The sequence below is a fragment of the Mobula hypostoma genome, chromosome 9 (genome assembly GCF_963921235.1).
Source record: "Mobula hypostoma chromosome 9, sMobHyp1.1, whole genome shotgun sequence".
Taxonomy (NCBI): domain Eukaryota; kingdom Metazoa; phylum Chordata; class Chondrichthyes; order Myliobatiformes; family Myliobatidae; genus Mobula; species Mobula hypostoma.
This window is the reverse complement of record NC_086105.1, coordinates 32,181,514-32,203,911: the sequence shown is the minus strand read 5'-3', so window position 1 is coordinate 32,203,911 and position 22,398 is coordinate 32,181,514. Positions and strand designations below refer to the sequence as shown.

At 40.8% G+C, this 22,398-nt stretch overlaps 1 protein-coding gene across 3 annotated transcripts in view; it reads left to right on the top strand.

Moving 5' to 3' along the window:
• Positions 1 to 22,398, top strand: part of LOC134351621 (protein kinase C and casein kinase substrate in neurons protein 2-like) — a 106,877-nt gene that overhangs the window by 38,873 nt on the left and 45,606 nt on the right. Inside the window, exon 2 of one of the 3 annotated variants that reach the window (XM_063058018.1) lies at positions 8,236 to 8,300. The exons of the other annotated variants lie outside the window; for them this stretch is intronic. The gene's annotated coding sequence lies outside the window, so the exon portion shown is untranslated. The remainder of the gene's footprint in view (positions 1 to 8,235; positions 8,301 to 22,398) is intronic. 3 annotated transcript variants of the gene reach the window in all.

Sequence of the window (22,398 nt, the reverse complement as noted above, 5' to 3'; positions counted from 1 at the left end):
CTGACGAAGGGTCTCGGCCTGAAACGTCGACTGCACCTCTTCCTAGAGATGCTGCCTGGCCTGCTGCGTTCACCAGCAACTTTTATGTGTAATTATAACATATAGTTACAACAGTGCAAAGCAATACCGTAATTTGATAAAGAGCAGACCATGGGCATGGTAAAAAAAAAAGTCTCAAAGTCCCGATAGTCTCATCATCTCACACAGGCGGTAGAAGGGAAAAACTCTCCCTGCCATGAACCTCCAAGTGCCGCAAACTTGCTGATGCATACCATTAGAAGCACCCAACTGCAGCAGACTCTGAGTCCATCCGAAAATTTCAAGCCTCCGACCAACCCTTCGACACTGAGCACCATATTCTGCTGAGCGCTTTGACCCCGCCCCAGCTGCCGAGCAACAAGCAAACCTAAGGACTCGGGGCCTTCCCCTCCTGAGATTTTGGACCACACAGTAGCAGCGGCGGCGAAGCAGGCATTTCAGAAATTTCACCAGATGTTCCTCCGTGCTCTCACGTCTGTCTCCATCCTTACTTGACAAATAACAGACATCACCACTGGAGTGGCTACTGTGAGTTGCGTCGCGCCGCCATCTTCTCCTCTCCTCTGAAGATCCCCTTAGAAATTAGCCCTTAAACAAATTTTATGCAACATAAACAATGAAATTCACTCAGGATTTGAAGTGATAAAAATTAAGATGAATGTGTTTAAAGATGTCCTTCTAAGTGACTTGGAACCAGAAGGGAGATACAAGAATATGGTCAGAGGTGGCTTAATCTGATTAAGACTATAGGGGAAGAGAAGACTTGAGATAGCATATATTGAGGGAACACAAATTCAGGAACTGCCATTGAGTATATTTCATGCAGTAGTGCCACACAAAAGCAGTGTCCATCTTCAAAGACCCCCCCATGTCATGACCTCTTTTTACAATTATAGGAGATGCAGAAGTCTTGGGTCCCATACTATCAGGTTCAGAAACAGTTATTAATCTACAACCTGGCGTACTGACCTCTACCTTGCCGAGGCACAGCGACAACTCGCGGGTACCTCCTCTTATTTACCCCTCGATCGTGACCCCACTAAGGAGCACCAGGCCATTGTCTCCCACACCATCACCGACTTTATCCACTCAGGGGATCTCCCATCCACTGCTACCAACCTTATAGTTCCCACACCCCGCACTTCCCATTTCTACCTCCTACCCAAGATCCACAAACCTGCCTGTCCTGGCCGACCTATTGTCTCAGCTTGCTCCTGCCCTACCGAACTCATTTCTGCATACCTCGACACTGTTTTATCACCCCTTGTTCAATCCCTTCCGACCTATGTTCGTGACACTTCTCACGCTCTTAAACTTTTCGATGATTTTAAGTTCCCTGGCCCCTACCGCTTTATTTTCCCCATGGATGTCCAGTCCTTATATACTTCCATCCCCCATCAGGAAGGTCTCAAAGCTCTACACTTCTTTTTGGATTCCAGACCTAATCAGTTCCCCTCTACCACCACTCTGCTCCGTCTAACGGAATTAGTCCTTACTCTTAATAATTTCTCCTTTGGCTCCTCCCACTTCCTCCAAACTAAAGGTGTAGCTATGGGCACCCGTATGGGTCCTAGCTATGCCTGCCTTTTTGTTGGGTTTGTGGAACAATCTATGTTCCGTGCCTATTCTGGTATCTGTCCCCCACTTTTCCTTCGCTACATCGACGACTGCATTGGCGCTGCTTCCTGCACGCATGCAGAACTCGTTGACTTTATTAACTTTGCCTCCAACTTTCACCCTGCCCTCAAGTTTACCTGGTCCATTTCCGACACCTCCCTCCCCTTTCTAGATCTTTCTGTCTCTGTCTCTGGAGACAGCTTATCCACTGATGTCTACTATAAGCCTACTGACTCTCACAGCTATCTGGACTATTCCTCTTCTCACCCTGTCTCTTGCAAAAACGCCATCCCCTTCTCGTAATTCCTCCATCTCCGCCGCATCTGCTCTCAGGATGAGGCTTTTCATTCTAGGACGAGGGAGATGTCTTCCTTTTTTAAAGAAAGGGGCTTCCCTTCCTCCACTATCAACTCTGCTCTTAAACGCATCTCCCCCATTTCACGTACATCTGCTCTCACTCCATCCTCCCACCACCCCACTAGGAATAGGGTTCCCCTGGTCCTCACCTACCACCCCACCAGCCTCCGGGTCCAACATATTATTCTCCGTAACTTCCGCCACTTCCAACGGGATCCCACCACTAAACACATCTTTCCCTCCCCCCCTCTCTCTGCATTCCGCAGGGATCGCTCCCTACACAACTCCCTTGTCCATTCGTCCCCCCCATCCCTCCCCACTGATCTCCCTCCTGGCACTTATCCGTGTAAGCGGAACAAGTGCTACACATGTCCTTACACTTCCTCCCTTACCACCATTCAGGGCCCCAAACAGTCCTTCCAGGTGAGGCATCACTTCACCTGTGAGTCGACTGGGGTGATATACTGCGAACGGTGCTCCCGATGTGGCCTTTTATGTATTGGCAAGACCCGACGCAGACTGGGAGACCGCTTTGCTGAACATCTACGCTCTGTCCGCCAGAGAAAGCAGGATCTCCCAGTGGCCACACATTTTAATTCCACATCCCATTCCCATTCTGACATGTCTATCCACGGCCTCCTCTACTGTAAAGATGAAGCCACACTCAGGTTGGAGGAACAACACCTTATATTCCGTCTGGGTAGCCTCCAACCTGATGGCATGAACATCGACTTCTCTAACTTCTGCTAAAGCCCCACCTCCCCCTCGTACCCCATCTGTTACTCATTTTTATGCACACATTCTTTCTCTCACTCTCCTTTTTCTCCCTCTGTCCCTCTGAATATACCTCTTGCCCATCCTCTGGGTCACCCCCCCCCCGTCTTTCTTCCCGGACCTCCTGTCCCATGACCCTCTCGTATCCCCTTTTGCCTATCATCTGTCCAGCTCTCGGCTCTATCCCTCCCCCTCCTGTCTTCTCCTATCATTTTGGATCTCCCCCTCCCCCTCCAACTTTCAAATCCCTTACTCACTCTTCCTTCAGTTAGTCCTGACGAAGGGTCTCGGCCTGAAAAGTCGACTGTACCTCTTCCTACAGATGCTGCCTGGCCTGCTGCGTTCACCAGCAACTTTGATGTATGTTGCATTAATCTACAACCATTAGGCTCCTGAACCATTGTGAATAACTTCAATCACCACTACTCTGAACTGATTCTTTGACCTACAGGCTCACTTTGAAGTTTTCTTTAAAACTCCTCAGTATTTCTTTTTATTTGCAGTATGTCTTTTGCGTATTGGTTATTGTCAGTCTTTGTGTATAGTTTTTCAGAAATTCTGTTTTCTTTATCTCCGCTGTTAAAGACTACAATGAAATCAATCTCGTGTATATAGTAATATATATGTATTTCAATAATAAATTTAATTTGGACTTTGAGAGGTCCATGAAATTAGGGAGAGAATACAAGGTAAATTGAGTTAGAGATTGAAATTTTTGACATAAATCATTGAGAACACAAAGGAACAGTGGACTTAATGGGAATCAAGCTTGGCAGAGAAGTGATGGTTTAAATAAGCATTTTCTATCGGTGCACTCAAATAACAAGAAATACAAAGCAACAATTTTGATTGGGGGGGTGGGGAAAGGACTAAAACTGAACAAGCGGAGGAAAAACAAATCTGTTGGATCTGGAGAAACACTAAAATGGAGAAAGGAAGAAAGTAAGATACAGAAATAATGCATCTTGGTTTGTGGTGGCTTGTAGTTTGGCAAGGAGAAAGTTATAGGTATGTTTATAGTGGCCCACAAGGTTGCATCCTCAGCCCCCAACTCTGCGTCTGAAGCCAGATTCTGCTCTAACTCCATTTATGGTTTACAGTTGATACCACTGTTGTGGACTGTATCTCAAATAACAATGAGTCAAAATACAGGAAAGAGATGGAGCTTGGTGACCTATTGTCATGACAACTATCTTTCCCTTAACAAAAGAGTTAGTCATTGGTTTCAGAAAGGGAGGTGATGCACATGCTGTTGTCTACATCAGTGATGTTCAGGTTGAGAACTTCCAAGTTCCTAGGTGTGAAGGATGCTTCTACTTCCTCAGGAGGCTAATAAAATTTGGCATTTCCCTGCTGACCATTACAGATTTCTTTATTGATGCATCATAGAAAGCATTCTGTCTGGATGTATAATGGCTTTGCATGGTAACTGCTCTATATGTGACTGCAAGAAACTGCAGAGAGTTGTGAATGCAGCTCAACACCTCATGAGTGCCAGCCTCACCTCTATAGACTATGTATATACTTGTTACCTTATTAAAACAGCCAGCATAATCAAAGACTCAACACACCCTGGACGTTCTGCCTTCTCCCCTCTCTCTCATTGGGCAAAAGATAAAAAAGCTTGAAAGCATATAGCACCAGGCTCAAAGATGGCTTCTAACCTACTGTTATTGGACTCTTGAATGGACCTCGTACAATAAGATGTCTCTTGACTTCACAATCTAACTCATTATGATTTTGCATTTTATTGTTTACCAGCATGACATCGTTTTGGTAGCTTTATTTTGCATTGTTACTGTTTTGGATTATTCTAGTTCAGTGCACTGTGCAATGTTTTGATCAGTTGACTGTATCTTAAAGCATGTGAATAAACCACTACCAGTACCAATATCCTTAAAGCAAATGATGAGAAATTTTGGCCCAAACTTACAGAAAAGGATCTTGACTGAACACAGCCAGAATCTCACCCCCCACCCCCCCCCGCCTCTTGTGGCATGAGCAATTACTTGAGAATACCCTTTTTGCCTCTTGCTTTTCATCAACTTGCTGCCTCTAGGTAATGCTATTTGAAAATACATTCAGTCTTGTGTCAGCATGGGTACAACCTCAGAATCCAAAATATCACATCAATCCCTGTCCCTGACAAGGCTCTAAAATTGAACCAGGCTGTTTGCAACTTTGATATTATGTGGACACTTTTGACCTTTGGCGCCACCACTAAATGGCCTTTGTAATATCATCCTCTGCCTTGACTCATCAGCTACAGAAACGTAATCCATTGCCTTTGCTTCTGCAGATTTATCAGTATTCTCCGGGCTGGCCACCTCTTTAATTCTACTTTCTGTAAATTAAAGATAATTCCAAAATAGTGCAGCCCTTGAATTACTCATTCTAGTCCTGTTTACCCGTTTGTCCTTACCCTTGTTGAGTTATATTTGTTAAACAATGAGTTAATTTTAAAATTATCTCCTTATTTTCAAATCTGTCTTTTACTCAGCCTTTGTAATTTTCTCTAGAGCTAAAATTATATATGTTCATGTATAGTTTAGAATTAAAGAAATTGCTTGATGTGTTAGAATCCACTGACATTTTCTTCCATTACACAGTCCACGATTCAGTCTCTTGTTGGTCTACAAGTTTGCATGAAAGATTTCATTGTCAAATTAATTTGTTTTTCATGCAGATAAAATTAAGTACTTCAGGGCAAAATTCACAATTTGCAGATAAGAGTTGTCAAGAGTGAGGTGAATAGTAGAGGGCAAAGGCTGGCAGAATGGACAGACAAATGGCAGATAGTTTTTAACAGCGGTGTAAAGAAAGTGAAGGGAAGACATCAACTAAATGGTTCAAAGCAAAAAGATATGCAGGAACAGAACAATCAGATTGTGTACTCTAATTGTTTGGGGAAGGGGCTGGGGTCAGGAAACAAGTAGAATGTGCTGTGAAAATAATGACTAAAATGGCCAGTATTTACATAGAGTACAAGAAAAGAAATGTTGCAGAGCTATAAAAAGAAACGAAGCATTGAGACTGACAGGGTTTCTTTGCAAAGAACAATGCATTCTGTGTTGTAACAATTCTAACTGTGCAGTACCCTGAGAAGAGATCTTTTGGGCATGGTGGCAGGAGCAGGGCAGAGAGGAAGATGAGAGCAATCCCAAATATCAAGGAGACAAATTGATTAGAAACTGGACTTTTATTAGTGCCTGCAAAAAGTGATTGATGAAACATTATATGTAAAATATTACTGGCTCATGTAAGGCAGATAAGGAATGTCGATTCAGCATGTGCTTGATATAAGAATGAGAAATTAAGTTAAAATTGTTTTTTTTAAAGGAAGCTTCAAGACAGGTGTCAGAAGCATTTTCACCCATAAACATCTGCAAGTCATCAGCTAGAAAAGAGGGAAATATTTTTCTAGTAATATCCATTTTAATTATTTTTTAAACCATCAATTTTGGATAAGACCTTTTTAATTTGGAAAACAGTGGGAATAACAACTTCGATTTGTTTTTACAGGACTGTTTAATGTCTTTTTCTCAGTCAGTGGATAAATATGGTTTACCTAATGTACATTTCTTTAGATATTTACATATTAGGAATTTTTTATGTGGATTGCTGCCAAATTACCCTTCTGCTTATCCACCTAATATGACAGATGCTCTTTTTCAGCTTAAACCACTTCAAAAAGGGTTGATACCTATAATTTATAAATGGATATTGAATTTACGAATGATATTTAACAATAAAATTAAATGTGCTTGGGAATTAGAATTTCAAGAGTCATTTTCAGATAATCAATGGAGTAAAATTCTTCATTTGGTTAATAACTCATCTATTTGTGCCTGTCATTCCATGATACGGTTCAAGGTAGTGCATTGGGCCCATATGTCAAAGGATAAACTAGCACATATTTTTTCCAACATTAATCATATTTGTGACAGATGTAATAGTGAGGTGGCCACTTTAACTCATATGTTTTGGTCTTGTATAAAGCTGGACAATTTTTGGAGAGATGTTTTAAAAATATTATCAAAAGCCTTGGATCTGGACCTACAACCTAATTTACTTATGGCAATATTTGGGATTACCCCATCGAAACCAGGAAATATTCCTGTTTCTGCTCAACGTATGATAGCCTTTTCGACTTCATTGGCTAGGAGAGCCATCTTACTGAAGTGGAAGCATTCTAATCCAGCTACTGTCTTTTATCGGCTTTCTTCCATTATGTCCTGTTTAAGTTTAGAGAAAATAAGAAGTCGGACATTCGATACATCCTTTAAATTTGAGCAAATCTGGTGACCTTTTATTCAATATTTTCATTTTATTTGATTTATTACTCTTCCAATTTTTTTTTTGAAGTTTTAGATTTGATCAGAAAGTTTTTCTTTTTTTTGGTTGTATCCACAGAATGGACTGCCCAGTCCCTTCTTTCTTTTTTTTCGTATAGTGTAGTTGGGGGTCTTTTTTCCTTCATTTAAAATTCAAAGTTTTTTTTTCTTTCCTCTTCTTGAACTGATAAGAGGAGAATAGCTGTTTCCTTTTTTATTATATACTAGCTTAACACTATGTTTGATTTTGATGATGTCTATTTCAATCTCTGTTTGTATTGTTATTTATATATATATATATGTATTGTTATTTATATATATATATGAGATAATTCTCATGTTTGCATTTATGTTCCCTTTTAAATCGATAAAATGATTAATAAAGAAAGAAAAAAAAGAGGGAAATATTTTTATACGATTTGAGCTAAAACAAGTTGTTTGGCCTCTTATGGGTTGTAATGCACTTTCCATAATATATTTGAGATAATATTGGTATATAAACAGTTATGTTTTAAATTGGTTCATTTAAAACATTCAATTGTTTTCGGCACTCTTTTTAGTTCTGTCACATCTTTTCCTTGGTCTGGTGACGAGAATTACGTAGGGTAGCAGCTTCAATATGATATCCCAATATATTCAATATCTCTGCCTATGAAGGCAAACATGCAAAATTCTTTCTTTGCTACCCTATCCCCTATGTCATAATTTTTAGAGAATTATGAAGGTCTCTATGTCAATGTTTTTAATGTCCCTTCTATGTATGGTGGGCCAGTATTAGATGACCCAGTCTGCATTCTCTTGCACTTTTCCATATGCCACCGCTCCACACAATTTTCCAGTTGATCTATTTCCCACATTGCAAAATATCTTGATTTTAACAAAACAAACTGTTAAAAATGACTTCAACTGTTTAACACTAAGCATTAAAATTTAAGGCCAGAAATGGTCTTAAACTTTAATGCTTAGATCTGGAACATGACTTGAGATGGATATGAAATATAAATTCTGCACTGCATTAGACTTGACGCTTAAAAGATCAAATGATTTTAGAAAGGGTTAATCAAAAAGGCACTAATTCTTCACACTTTATGCACAATTCATTTTCTAATTTTAGGGGAAACTCTGCAGCTACGTATGTGTAAGATCTTAAAAAGGAATAAAACTGGGCAATCTAAACAGGGAAGTATATTTTTTGTCATTGTGATTATTTTGTATTTGTAAATATGGAAAATGAAAGATCGTAGATGTTCTTTTGTGAAGTTGATGGTGTCTAAGTAATACTTTGTTGTAACTGACTGCTTTCAGATTAAGAAAGTGCAATATTTAGCTCTTTTGTGTTTGGTTAAGTTGAGGCTGTGTACAAATTTGCTTCAGTATACAGTATAATCTTGTTAAAATACAGTATTACATATGGACATACTTAAAACTGTGGATGTGAGTAAAGCTTCAGATTGTCCACTTCAGTGGGATATATGCTGCAGTATCAGTTGTCTTTGTTAAGTGCAGTCTCATCTAGTGCAGAAAGATGAGCTGATTTTTTTTGTCCTGCCGAAGGGTCTTTGGCTGAAACGTGGACTGTTTTTTCCTTAGATGCTGCCTGGCCTGCTGAGTTCCTCCAGAATTTTGTGGGTGTTGCTTGGATTTGCAGCATCTGCAGATTCTTCGTCTATGATTCTTTGTTGGTTTTTTTGGATATAAGTAGCTCTTAGCATCTCTGAGAATTTGTGATCAGAATGCCTGCTGCATGATTTGTTTGTTGAATTCTGGATAGTGCCCTTTATCAAGATCCAAAGAAACACTAGTAGCACATGTATATATTTTTTCAGGGGAACCTGCAATGTAATTCCCAAAGTATTTGTAATTATCAGCATTTAAAAATCATTATTATTGACGATTAAGTTCAACCAGGAATGTACCAAAGCTGGCATTCGTTTTTATTTATATATTGAATTGTGAATTTTCACGTTAGTCAAAATGTTAAATGACATTGAACTGATTTTACAAGCATTTACTAGGAAAAAGTCAATACAGTACAGTATGTACATTTCAGAGTTGCAAAGCCTCTGCTTTCCAGCACTGGTAGAGACAGGCACCACAGTGTATGATCTTAACCTATGCTATTTTGAGTGCATTTGAACTTGATATACAGGGCAAACAATGAGGAATTCTGCAGATGCTGGAAATTCAAGCAACACACATCAAAGTTGCAGGTGAACGCAGCAGGCCAGGCAGCATCTCTAGCAAGAGGTACAGTCGACGTTTCGGGCCAAGACCCTTCATCAGGACTAACTGAAGGAAGAGCTAGTAAGAGATTTGAAAGTGGGAGGAGGAGATCCAAAATGATAGGAGAAGACAGGAGGAGGAGGGATGGAACCAAGAGCTGGACAGGTGATTGGCAAAAGGGATATGAGAGGATCATGGGACAGGAGGCCCAGGGAGAAGGAAAAGGAGGAGGGGGGTAAAAAACCCAGAGGATGGGCAAGGGGTATAGTTAGAGGGAGAGAGAGAGAGAAAGAATGTGTGTGTATATAAATAAATAACGGATGGGGTACGAGGGGGAGGCGGGGCATTAGCAGAAGTTAAAGAAGTCAATATTTATTAGGGTTTCCCCCCCTCCCCCTTTTCCTTCTCCCTGGGCCTCCTGTCCCGTGATCCTCTCATATCCCTTTTGCCAATCACCTGTTTAGCTCTTGGCTCCATCCCTCCCTCTCCTGTCTTCTCCTATCATTTTGGATCTCCCCCTCCCCCTCCCACTTTCAAATCTCTTACTAGCTCTTCCTTCAGTTAGTCCTGATGAGGGGTCTCGGCCCAAAACATCGACTGTACCTCTTCCTAGAGATGCTGCCTGGCCTGCTGCGTTCACCAGCAACTTTGATGTGTGTTGCTTGATATACAGGGGTAACTTTTCAAAAAGATTCATGAACCCTTGCTCCAATCATATTAGAAAGTTTGTTAAATTTTCACAGATTGGATCTAATTATCTATTAAGACAAGATGATGCAAGTGAACAATGGTGACATTCTGCAGGCTACATACAGTGCTTCTAACTGTTCTTTCAAATTGCTCTCACTGCAGTCTGCAGCATGTAATTTCCCTCTAGCAATGTACTTTTAAATCAACTTAATGGTCTACAAATTTCACAGTTGTCTGAAGGGTTGAGCAGACCAGGCAGGTACAGCACCTTTGAATGGAATTGGCCAGAAGCTAAGCAGGAGGAGTGGGGACTCCAAGCCAGGCTGAAATGCAGAGGGATGAGGGCCCCTCTACCCAGCATCTTGTTAGCAAATGTGCCATCGTTGGAGAACAAAATTGAGGAGCTGAGGGCCAGATTGCTGTATCAGAGGAAAATTTACAAGGACATGTGTGTAAAAAGGGCCCGTAGGATCATTGGGGACCTAGGCCATCCCAACCACAATCTATTCCAGCTGCTACCATCCAGAAGTGGTACCGCAGCACAAAAGCCAGGACCAGCGGGCTCCGGGACAGTTTCTTCTGTCAGGCCATCAGACTGATGAACTCATGCTGATTTGAGTGTACTCTATATTACATTGACTGTTCTATTTATTATAAATTACTATGATTGCACATTGCACATTTAGATAGAGATGTAACATAAAGATTTTTACTCCTGTATGTAGAGGATGTAAGAAATAGTCAATCCAATTCAAATGAGAGAGATTGTTGTGTCCTTTGTCTGAGCAAGACATGGCTTTCTGTCAGCACTCAGATACAATGATCAGACCAGAAGGCTTCTCAGTATACAGATTGCTGATCAAACTATTGATTCAGAAAAGGCAAAAGGTAGAATTGTGTGGTTCATGATAAACTCTTGATGGTGCTCCAATGTAGTAGTTTAGTTTAATTCTTGATTCTTGTTCCCCTGACCTTGAACACCTAACAGTCAAATGCCATCTGTTTTATTGACCTAAGGTATTCTCCTCCAGATTCCTAACCACAGTTTACATACCACATACCACCAGCAGCTGACTATAATCAAGCACTTCAGATACTTATTTTAACTTCATTAGTCCACAGGACTTGTTTCAAAAATGCATCAGGCTTGTTTAGATGTTCCTTTGAACTTTTGAATAGAACTTTTTGGCTGCAATGAGCAAAGGTGTGTTTGGAGAAAAAAGGGTGCAGAATTTCATGAAAAGAACTCCTCTCCAACTGTTAAGCACAGGGGGTGGATCAACCATGCTTTGGGCTTGTGTTACAGCCAGTGGCACGGGGAACATTTACTGGTAGAGGGAAGAATGAATTCAATTAAATACCAGCAAATTCTGGGAGCAAACATCACACCGTCTGTAAAAAAGCCGCAAAGATGAAAAGAGGATGGCTTCTACAACAGGATAATGATCCTAAACACACCTCAAAATCCACAATGGACGACCTCAAGAGGCGCAAGCTGAACGTTTTGCCATGGCCCTCACAGTCCCCTGACTTAAACATCATCGAGAATCTGTGGATAGACCTCAAAAGAGCAGTGCGTGCAAGACAGCCCAAGAACCTCACAGAACTAGAAGCCTTTTGCAAGGAAGAATGGGTGGAAATCCCCCAAACAAGAATTGAAAGATTCTTAGCTGGCTACAAAAAGCGTTTACAAGCTGTGATACTTGCCAAAGGCGGTGTTACTAAGTACTGACCATGCAGAGTGCCCAAACTTTTGCTTCGGGCCCTTTTCCTTTTTTGTTATTTTGAAACTGTAAAAGATGGAAATAAAAAAGTTTTCTTAAAATATTAAAGAAATGTGTCATCTTTAACTTTATGCCTTTTGGAAATCAGTTCATCTTTTACTCGCTTAGCTATTCATAGTAACAAAAATTTTGACTGGGGTGCCCAAATTTTTGCATGCCACTGTATGTATGACTGAGATTAAGCACAGCTGTAATGCCATATTTAAGTTTTCTGACAACACCACTGTTGGCCAAATCAAAGTTGTTGAGGAATCAGCACGAGGGAGATTGAAAATCTGGCTGTGTAGTGCCACAACAAAAACCTGTTAGCAAGATCAAGGAGCTAATTATTGACTTCAGGAGGAGGAACCTGCAGGTCTATTAGCTAGTCTTCGTCAGAGGGTTAGCGACTTTAAATCCTTTGGTGTTATCATTTCAGAGGTTCCGTTATAGAAACATAGAAACATAGAAAATAGGTGCAGGAGTAGGCCATTCGGCCCTTCGAGCCTGCACGGCCATTTATTATGATCATGGCTGATCATCCAACTCAGAACCCCGCCCCAGCCTTCCCTCCATACCCCCTGACCCCCGTAGCCACAAGGGCCATATCTAACTCCCTCTTAAATATAGCCAATGAACTGTTTCCTGTGGCAGAGAATTCCACAGATTCACCACTCTCTGTGTGAAGAAGTTTTTCCTAATCTCGGTCCTAAAAGGCTTCCCCTCTATCCTCAAACTGTGACCCCTCGTTCTGGACTTCCCCAACATCGGGAACAATCTTCCTGCATCTAGCCTGTCCAATCCCTTTAGGATCTTATACGTTTCAATCAGATCCCCCCTCAATCTTCTAAATTCCAACAAGTACAACCCCAGTTCATCCAGTCTTTCTTCATATGAAAGTCTTGCCATCCCAGGAATCAATCTGGTGAACCTTCTTTGTACTCCCTCTATGGCAAAGATGTCTTTCCTCAGATTAGGGGACCAAAACTGCACACAATACTCCAGGTGTGGTCTCACCAAGGCCTTGTACAACTGCAGTAGTACCTCCCTGCTCCTGTACTCGAATCCTCTCGCTATAAATGCCAGCATACCATTCGCCTTTTTCACCGCCTGCTGTACCTGCATGCCCACTTTCAATGACTGGTGTATAATGACACCCAGGTCTCGTTGCACCTCCCCTTTTCCTAATCGGCCACCATTCAGATAATAATCTGTTTTCCTATTTTTGCCACCAAAGTGGATAACTTCACATTTATCCACATTAAATTGCATCTGCCATGAATTTGCCCACTCACCCAACCTATCCAAGTCACCCTGCATCCTCTTAGCATCCTCCTCACTGCTAACACTGCCACCCAGCTTCGTGTCATCCGCAAACTTGGAGATGCTACATTTAATTCCCTCATCCAAGTCATTAATATATATTATAAACAACTGGGGTCCCAGCACTGAGCCTTGCGGTACCCCACTAGTCACTGCCTGCCATTCTGAAAAGGTCCCGTTTATTCCCACTCTTTGCTTCCTGTCTGCTAACCAATTCTCCAGATGCAGTGACCATAAGCTGTATATGATTCAATTCTTCCATGAGAAGTGTTTTCATTAGTCTATTCATGAAGGATCTTTAAAAAACACAGTAAAATTATTTTATTTACAGTATGTGGGCTGATTTTTATGGAAGTTACTATGTTTATGAAACAAAAACAATTATTGAGAATGGCTGGGCAGTTACAAAGTGATTGAAATATGTCTATTTATCTCCAATTTACTCTGGATGATAGAAACACAAAACTCTGCAGGTAATTCCCAACTTTGGTGCCCAAAGTGTCGATCTCTGACTTTATGTAGTGAGAAAAACAACGTGTGCTTGTTTCTTTAGTAATTTTGGGGAGCTCTAGAGAGCCATATAATGTTACTTGCTCAGTGATGTTCTGCATTTCATAAAATTACTTTACACATAGTAGGGCACTATGTTGACTGCAAACCAGGCAGGTTGAAGGCCTATGTATGAATTTTACAAATATGCAGTCTGCTTGCAAGAAATTTTATAGTTGGTAAGTCATTAGGAAAAGCCTGACATATTTGGAAATGTTCAGGGGCAGAAGTTCCTAGATTATTTGACTATTTTGTAGGATAGATACCTTTATGGGATCCTTGGAAGAGGGAAACTGGTATGAGAGATTTGATAGTCATTAACAGACAAGTTAAGAAACCATAGGGAAGAGTGGTGCACAGAGGTATAACTTGACTATCTGCACAACACTTTGAGCAAGTGGTTCCTCACAATGCAGAGAGTAAGGATTAATATTGCAATGGGTAAAGATTTGAACTAGATGGTTGGAATGGATATATTTTGGAAAAAAAGAATTAGAAAGACTGTAGGGCCCTACAAAAACTGGTCCAGATGGTTAATAAAGAAATGGACAACTTACTCAATGAGTATTCTATATCCAATTTTCATAGTAAGGACAAAATTCAGTAATTACAAGGGGAGCTAAAATGCATTATATTTGATAAATTGTATTATGGTTTTCTAATGTTTTATTCATTGAATTCAAGTTGACAAGTTGCTTTATTGTATTTTTGTTCAAAATTAGCTACAGTACTCTGCAAAAGTCTTAGGCATCCTAAGTTTTTTAATACAAATTTTGTTTTAGATGTTTATTTTTTGTCTTTTGCATGAGTGTTTTAGTAGAAAAGAACAACTTTAGATTTCTAAACATTCATTTTCCAAAAAATTAAATGTTAAAGAATTTTTTGCATTTCATGAGAGGAAGTTACATATTAAGTAATAGATCACTTTTCAAATTAAAAACTTGATTATTTTGTAGGTACTGTAGGCTTTTTGTAGGCCCAGTGCATGATTAAACAAAGATAACAAACAGGTGCTAATAATCAATGGCATAATGAATTGAATATACTAAACTGATTAAAACAAACAGGTGCAGAAGGAATCAAACTAGGCAACTAAAAGGTGAGGGTGTGGCAGATGTGACAGTTCAACTTTCAAATCGTCAGTTCTTACATGATGGCAATGACGAGCATAGCAACAAAACACAGTGGTCATTCTGCATCAGCAAGGTCTCGCCCAAATAGAAACTTTGTGGCAGACAGGAGTTTCATGATGTTCTGTTCAAGCTCTTCTGAAGAAGTACAAAGAAACGGACAAGGTTGAAGACCGGAAATTCAGTGGTTGGCCACGGAAATAGTTCATCAAACTGATGGCCCTTCTAAATCAGAAGTCCAGCACTGCGATCAGCTCTGAACTCTCAGAAACCACTAGAACTCAAGTACACCCTCTACAATCCAGAGAGGTCTTGACAGAAATGGGTTCATGGAGGAGTTGCTACCAAAAAGTCATTTCTCTGAACTGGAAACAGCCAAGAGACTCACCTACGCACAAAAACACAAGGACTGGGGTATTGAACAATGGCAGCAAGTATTCTGGATTGACAAGTCAAAATTTGGAAACTTTTGGCTTAAACTGGAGGCACTTTGTCTGTCGAAAAGCTAGAGAGCACAACATGGATCAGTGTCTGCAGCCAACAGTGAAGCACAGTGGAGTTCCTTGCAGGGTTGAGGCTGCATTTCTCCAAATAGGGTTGGTCATCTGGTAATTAATAGAAACTCAGTGCTGAGAAGTACAAGCAGATTTTCAGCCATCAGACAGTAACATCAGGGAGGCATCTGATCATCCAAACTTCATTCTGCAGCAGGACAATGGCCCCAAACACGCGGCCAAGGTTATAAGGAACTACTTTCAGTGAAAAGAAGAACAAGGAGTTCTGCAACAGATGGTATGGCTTCCACAGAGCCCTGATCTCAACTTCATCGAGGCTGTCTTGGGATTACCTGGAGAGACAGAAGCAAGGGAGACCACCGAAGTCTGCAGAAGAACTGTGGCAGGTTCTCCAAGATGTTTGGCACAACCTGCCAGCTGATTTTGTTAATAAAACTGCATGACAGTGTACCTAAGAAAATTGATGCAGTTCTAAAGACAATGAGTGGTCACACCAAATATTGATTTGATTTGGATTTTTTCATTGTTTACTGCTCTTTTATAGTTTTTTCAATATTTAGAAACTTTTCATTATTTTTGAAAGCATCTTTGCTTTACAGAATTTTTTACATGTGCCTAAGACCTTTGTACTTAATGTACAAAATCTTACAGAAGGTATATTGAAAGTGAAGTTCAGCAGTCAATAGGATCCCATCCCTTAGGCACTGTTTAAGTAGAATTCTCTTGACCCTTTGGTGATTATAGAAGCTTGATAGGCAGTTACTAATTTGAGTGGAATAAAGAAATTGTTTAAAATGAGCATGAAATTCAAATAGATTATCCATCTTTGATGCTGCCCTCACCCAACATCTCTTCCATTTCCAGAATATCCACTCACCCCATCTTCCCGTTGCCTTAACAGTAACAGAATTCCTTTTGTCCTCACCTACCACCCATCTCCAAAGGAATCCTACTGCCAAACATATCTCTACCTCCCCATACCCCCTTCCCTAGCTTTCTGCAGGGGGCACTCTCTCTGTGATTCCCTTGTCCATTCATTCCTCCCCACTAATCCATTAATCTCCATCCTGACACTTATCCCTATGAGAAGCCAAATTGCTACACCTACCCATTTACCTCCTACCTTATCTCCATTCTGGGCCCCAAACAGCTCTTCTAGTCCTTCACCTGCAAACCTCCTGGGGTCATCTATTGTGCCGGGTGCTACCGATGCATCTTTTTCTACATTGGTGAGATCCGTCATAAATTGGGGCACTGCCTTGTCGAGTACCTCCATTTGATCCACCGAAAGCAGAACTTCCCAGACATTTTAATTCCCATTCCTGTTCTAATATGTTGGTCCATGGCCTTCTCTTGTGCCACTTTGAGACCACTCTCAGGATGGAGGAGCAACACGTTGTATTCCATCTCTTCTATTCCCCACTCTGGTCTTTTGCCTCTTCTCACCTGCCTGTCACCTTTCCCTGGGTCCCCTCCTCTTTCCAGTTCTCCAATGGTCCACTCTCCTATCAGATTACTTCCTCTCCTGTCCTTTATCTTGATGACCTACCTGGCTTCACCTATCACCTTCTAGCTATCCTCCTTCCCCTCCCCTCACCTTTTTATTCTGGCGTCTTCTCCCTACCTTTCCAGTTCTGAAGAAGGGTCTCTTCCCGAGATGATTGACTGTTTTTTCATTTCCATAGATGCTGCCCGAACATAGGTGCTACCTGACCCGCTGAGTTCCTCCAGCATTTTGTGTGTATTGCTTTAGTTGGGTTTCGTTTCATAAAAATGATTTACTGGTAAACTGACTAACTGGTATAGATAACCATTTGAAGACTACTATGTTCTTTCTGTAGTTTATTTTTTCAAATACTATTGATGGTACAAAAGAACACCTCAGTGATCTTGCATGTCTTGATTAAAATTTCAGTCTTTTAGCTAATGCAATTTGAAGGAAAACTCAGCCACTCCTTTCATTTGTATGTTAGTCATTAGAAAAACTTGTACAGTACTTAAACTGATGTTTATTGCTGTATAATTACCATGCTGTACGTTCAATGCTATTTTAAGTATATGACCAAGTGAAACTCTTGATTCAAAGCTATTAATAAAGTAATTATAGAATCCTTGGGTGGGGACATAAAACAGATTCAACACTAACAAATTTAGCAGTTCTGTACCCAATCATTACAAACTTTTGGATCATGCCCTCCTGGGTAGGATATGAAAATGAACCCCGGCACATTTCCAGAATTGTGTAATCGTATATCAGGAAGAAATCCTCAAGTAAGTGTTAGCTGGTTAGGAGTAACTAGATAGATCAGGTATATACAAAAAAACACAAGATTCTGCAGATGCTGGAAATCTTGAGTAACGCGCACAAAATGCTGGAGGGCAGCAAGTCAAGACAGCATCTGTTGAGGGGAATAAACTGATGGCATTTCAAGTTACAACCCTTCACGTGGACTGAAAAGGAAGAGGGAGGAAGCCAGAATAAGAAATTTGAAGAGAGAAAGAAGTACAAGCTGGCAGATGATGTGTGAGACCAGGTGTGGGGAAAAGTAGGTGGAGGTGTGAATTAAGAATCTGCGAGGGGATAAGAGTCTGTTAAGGGGCTGAAGGAGGAATCTAATAGGAGAGGACAGTGAACCATGGAAGAAGCGGAAAGGGGGGAACTAGAGGGAGATCATGGGCATGTGAGGAGAAGAAAAGGGATGAGAGGACAATTAGAATGGTGAATGGAAAAAGCGGAGCAGGGGAAGAGAAATTAATGGAAGTTGTTGATGTTCATTCCATAAGTTGAAGGCTACCCAGATAATGAAGGCTTACCAAATTCAGATTGGAGGAGACTCGCCTCATATTCCATCTGATACCTCTAATTTTTGAATTCTCTCCCTATTTAGAAAATAGTTGTATGCCTTTTAGTATATGCCTTTATTCTGTCTACCAAAGCGTATGACCATATACTTATGCTGTAATACTTCTACCACTTCTTTGCCCATTCTCCCAACCTGACCAAGCTCTGCTACAGATTCCTTGTTTCCACGACGTTACCCGCCCCCTACCAATCTTTGTATTTTCTGCAAGCTTTGCCACATAGCCCTTAATTCTGTCATCCTGATCTTTAACATATAATGTGAAAAATAGCAGACCCAACACCAAACCGTGAACAACAGTACTAGTCTCTGGCAGCCAACCAGAGGAGCAAAAGAGGAGACCCCCTTTTATTCCCACTCACTGCCCTTTATCAGTCAGCCAATCTTCTGTCCATGCTAGTACATTTCCTATAACAACATGAGCAGCCATCTTGTTTAAAGTCCAGAATGGTTTTCCGGTGGTCCAATGTCCACACTTGCCTCTTTATTACTTTTTTTAAACTGAAAAGCTTTCAGTATACTCTTTTATATTGTTGACTAGCTTACCTTCATATTTCATCTTTTCTCCCCTTATTGCTTTTTCAGTTATCTTCTGTTGGTTTTTAAAAGCTTTCCAATCCTGTAGCTTCCCACTATTTCTGCAATATTGTAACCTCTCTCTCTTTTGCTTTTCTACTGTCTTTGACTTCCCTTGTCAACCATGATTGCCTCATCCTCCCTTTAAAATATTACTTCTTTGGGAAGAAATGATTCTGCATCTTCCAAATTATTCCCAGAAACTTCTGCCATTGCTGCCATCCCTACTGGTGTCCCCTTCCAATCTACTTTGGCCATTTCCCCTCTCATGCCTCTGTAGTTAACTTTACTCCACTGTAATATCAATCAATACATCCAGTTTTAGTTTCTGTCTCTCAAACTGCAACATAAATTTCATCGGGTATGTTCACTGCCTCTTTCAGGACTCTTATTTAATAAAGGATATTGGTTTGATCAGAGAAAAGTATATGTATCTCAGGAATAAGAAATTGGAATAGTGCCAAAGGGGTCAATGGCATAAAAAAAGGTCAAGAACCCTGCCTTAAACTTTGCACCACCAGCTCCTTAGCCACACATTCAACTGTTGTATCTTCCTATTCCTTTACTCATCAGAACATGACATAGGAGGTAATCTTGAGATTACAATCCTAGAAGTTCTGTTTTTAATTTTGAATCAAACTCACAATTCTCTTTGCAGGACTTCTAATTTCCTCTTACACTCGAGGGACTTGCTGACTATCTTGCCTTAACTTATTAGCTGTTGTTTTCCCCTTGAGCAGGCGCTCGTAATCTATGTCTCCCAGATCCTGTCTTGCTTATTGAAATCCACCTTCCCTCTTGTTATCTGCTCAGAAGACTGGCTTCATTCCAGCTGGCATCATAAACTACTAATAGAGGACAAGTTTCAGATTAGGTTTTCACAGGTTTAGTGGTTGATGGTTTTGATTCTAACAGCTCTAGATGCCCCTTTTATCACAGAAGTATGGATGAAGGAGTTGAATTGCTTATCCATTTGCCCAGGCATGGATATGTTGGTAGCTGATTTTCAATGCGTATTGTGCAATTGAGTAAGTGATGCCACCTAATTGTTTATGGTTACTTATATGACAGCATGGTTTTGAATCATTAACAGGGAAGCTAAGGGATGTATTTTGTTGATTTATGTCAACAGTTGGTTGTCAGGCTGATAAACATTGGCCATTTTGGTGTGAAAGTGATAGCAATATGCTTCAGGAATTGGTTTGTGAATACACTTGATGATAATTGGCTTTCAGTTCAAATACTTTGCTGAAGTATTTACAGATGTTATAGAACAAACCTGCTTGAAAACTTAACGCAGTAGAATATGGTCTGAATTAGCACTATTAAAAGAAGCAATTCCTGACCTTTTTTTTTCTCTTTTCACATTACCAAATTCCTAGTTAAGTAGAGAATCATCTGGATGACCCTGCTCTTTCCCTATCTTGTTTCTAATATAGATGTACAGTGGCCCAGAAGAGATCCCAATGATCCAGACACCTTAAGCCAGGGCTCTTAACCTGGGTGTCCATAAATCTTGTTCTTTAATGCATTAATAAAGAAGCAAATTTGTTTTTATATTTTGATAACTATTTCAATATAATTGGTTTCTTTTGTAATCCTATGTATTTTTATATTTTTAATACTTTATTCTGAGAAGGGTTCTACAGGCTTCAGCAGGCTGCCAAATGGGTCCATGGCAGAAAAAAGGTTAAGAACCCCTGCCTGAAGCCCTTGCCTTGCATCACCACCTCCTTAGCCATTCAACTCTTCTGTCTTCTGTACTCATTCCTACATGACACAGGAGGTAACCTTGAGATTACAGTCCTAGAAGTCCTGGTTTTAATTTTGAATCAAACAATTCTCTTTCCAGGACGGACGGACACACACACACACACACACACACACACACTCACACAATCTCCCTCTCCCTCTCCCTCTCCCTCTCCCTCGCCCTCCCATCATTAGTACCAATGTAAGATGATAGTTGCTCCCTCTCCCATGTCACAATGTTCCACACCCACTCTGAGACTCTGGCACCAGGGAGACAATGAGCCACCCTTGAGACTCGCTGTGAGACACAGAAGTGCCTGTGCCTGTGTCCCCCTTGACTGTCAAGTCCCGATCACCACCACCACGCTACATTTTGTCTTTCCCTCTGTACAACAAAGCCAATTCTGGTGACACGGCTTTGGGTGCTCCTATCCTCAGAGGCAATTCCTCTCCCCCCCCCCCCCCAGAGTGGTATACCAATTAGAGAGGAAAATAGCCACACAGGGAACCTGCACTATCTTCCTTCCCTTCTTAGTACCAGCCTACTATATTATTGAATCTTTGATGACCATTTAACTGAAGCTCATAAAATACATTGTGATTCCAGTATGCTTCCCATGTGGTCTGAGAGGAACTACAGCTGGACATAGTTGTTAGGAATGCTTGACCTTTCCCTGATCTCCCACATTTCACAGAAGGAGCATTCCATTCCACTGACTGCCATTTCATGTTATTACTATGTTTAAAAGAAAAGCATAGATATTATCTGATTATCACTCAGCTTTCTCGATGAAGCCTTCTTTGTCAAAGCCTCTGCATTTAGATTACAATCTCAGCACTTTGACCTCGAAACATCTTTTCCAAAAAATTCCGCTCTGAATTGTCAAATGAATTGCATATGGCAGCTACTGCAGACAGATACATTGAGCAATGCATGGAGGTACACAGGAGAGCCATAAAGTAGCAATAACATGTACTAATATTCATGACTATGCACCAATTATTAGCTTACAATGATTTTAAAATAGTGGAAAATCCAGCTATTCGCACCAGTGGAATATTTAGAACATAGAACACGGAATAGTAGAGTATGGGAGCACGTCCTTCAGCCTACAAAATTTATGCCAACCGTGTTGCCAATTGAAATTGCACCCGGTCTATATCCCTCTGCCTTGTGCCTGTTCCTATGCCTGTTTAAATGCCTGTTAAGTTTTGCCTACATGTCTGCTTCCACTACCTCCCCTGACAGTGTATTCCAGCCTCTTACCACTTTCTGCATATTTAAAAAAAAATTTCACAAATCTCCTTGAAACCTTCCTTCCCACCACCTTGAATCTATACTCTGTTGTATTTGACATTTCAACCCTAAGATAAAGACTCTGAATATCCACCCTATGCCTCTCATAATTTTATAATCTCCTGTCGGGTAACCCATCAACGTTCAACACTTCGGGGAAGTCTATTCACCCTCTCCGTGTAGCTAACAGTCTCTAATACAGGCAACATCCCAATGTTGTGTTTTTTTTGCATTCGCCAAAGCCTCCGTAATGCTTCCTGTAATGCAGCAACTAGAACTACAGTACATGCAAGTACTCTAAATGTGGCCTAACCAAATTTTTATACAGCTGCAGTGTGACTTGTCCAAACCAATAAAGGCAAGTAATGCTTTATTTACTACACAATCTACCTGTGTTGACACTTACAGGGAGCTGTGGATTCGCACTCCAGGATCCCCCTGTACATCACATTTCCAAAGGATCCAGCCATTTACTGTACACCTCACACTTGCACTGATTAAACTCATCTGCCATTTCTCTGCCCATATTTCCCATTGGTCAAATCCAGCAGTTCCTTAGACAACTGCAACTCCATCAATTTTTGTGTCATCTGTAACC